Below are 2,066 nucleotides of genomic sequence, written 5' to 3'. Positions count from 1 at the left end.
AAAGTGTGGTCCCCAGACCAGGAGCATCAGCATCTTCTAGGACCTTGACAGAAATGCAGACACTCAGCCCTCCCCCCACCCACCCCAGGCATAACAATCAGTGTTTGCATTTTACAAGACTCCTAGGTGAATCCGATGCCTGTTTAAGACTGAGAAACCCCATCTTCAGAAACTCCTCCATGAGCCTGGAAGTTTGCACATCTTCCTCCTGTTCCGATTCCTATGGCTGCGGAGCACCCTTTTTTCAGTTGTCCTGATTTGTGTTCTGTCTCACTCATGCACCCGCATTGCTCTGTAGCCCTCTGTTTAGCCTCCCACTGGAAGGGTCCTATGAGCCCCCACTTTTCAGAAGAGGAGACCGAGTCACAGAGAGGTTCCTCAGATGCCCCAAGGACAGAGCATCGAGACAATCTAATGAAATCAAGTTCTCAAGCAGAAAGAGTGGACAAAGCAACTCTCTTAAGGACACAGGCGCCAGGAGGGTGGGGGCAGGTCACAAAGTAAAAGTGCAGGCAGTGAGGAAGCGCTGCCCCCTGGCCCCTCAGAGGCTGACGACAGCAGCAGAACAGACTCTGCTTTCTTCCCCACACGTGGTGGCACCAGCAGCTGTATATCTGGAGGCTTCTGTAATCTTCCAGCAGTTTCTCACTCGATCATATTTAATATCATCCCTATAAAACATCGCCTTTTATCAAATTCTTCTAACACAGCATTACAAGACAGCCATGGCTCCCCCACCCAGAAAAGCACAATTTGCCCATCGAACCTGTTTGTTCTTTATTTTTTAACAGCAGTCTAGGCCACCGAATTGCTTAATACATGGTAGGACAGTCCATAAATAACAGCTTCCCATGGCGATCCACTCAGCCTCGGAGTGCTTTCCAAGTTCTGCATTAAGTCCTCGGGTGTGAAGGGTTTTCCAGCCATTTAGGTCCATAAATATATATAACCGGCTGCTTCCTAAATTGCTGCATAATCCTTACCACCATCACTTATGTTTTCTTTTATTGCCATTATCATTGGCCTCTTGACAGGAGAATAAAATATTCATTCTGGAAGATGAGATGCTCTACATCCTGCACATTTTAACTCATCCAGATTCTTTTTGGTTTTATTTCTGTCCCCACCCCAAGGAAATCAACTCCTCACAATTAATGGGGATTTCAGATTGGAGTTTAATTGCATCCTCTCTCTGCTGCTGACACAGCCTTGGCCGGTGGCAGGCACTGTCTGAGCTATGTTCTCCCAATTCCAGAAGCCAATGAATCAACAGGTGTCTATCAATCAATTGCTGTCTGCAGGTTCTGTGCTGGGTCACGTGAGGAAGAGAAGACATCAAAGGTAGCTTCCCAACCCCACAAAGCACAAAGGTGGGAAGGAAAGAGAACATAAAGGATAGCAGGGAAGATAACAGAGCCCATGGCTGGGGAGAGTGGAGGTAGGAAGAGTTTGGACTAAGGGAATGTCACAGCCAGTCAGGACAGCATGCTTCTTAGTAGATCTATCTGCCCACCCTCTGTCTGGCAACCCAGAAAAACCAACAGACATGTTAGGGACATGGCCCCAGAACCAGCCCACCAGGACCCCAACTCAACCCCTCTGTGGAGTATGATGCCCATACTCCATAGGACAGAGTGGGTGATAGCACTCACTCTCTCTTCCTCTTCCTTTCTCTCCCTCCCTCTCTCTTCCCCCACCTCTCTCTCCCTCTTTCTCTTCCTCCCCCTCCTTGTTCTTCTCTCTCTCCCTTTCTACTCCCCTATCTCCTTCTCTCCCTCACTCTTTCCCTCCTTCTCTCCCCTACCTCCCTCTCTTCCTCTCTCCCCCACCTCCCTGTCTTCCTCTCTCTCTCCCTCTCTCCCCTCATCTCCTTCTCGCCCCACTCCTTCTTACCTCCTCTCTCTTCCTCTCTCTCTCCCTCCCTCTCTTCCTCTCTCCTTTTCTCTCCCCTCCCCCACCTCTATCATTTTGTTCATGCCCCACAAACTATTCTGAACAAGCAGGCTTTGAGCCTTCTGATATTTCTCCCCAAGTCTGGGTGGGGGTTGCTAATGAGAAGAAGCACA

The sequence above is a fragment of the Macaca thibetana genome, chromosome 8 (assembly GCF_024542745.1).
Source record: "Macaca thibetana thibetana isolate TM-01 chromosome 8, ASM2454274v1, whole genome shotgun sequence".
In the NCBI taxonomy this organism is placed as follows: Eukaryota; Metazoa; Chordata; class Mammalia; order Primates; family Cercopithecidae; genus Macaca; species Macaca thibetana.
This window is presented reverse-complemented; position numbering follows the sequence as displayed.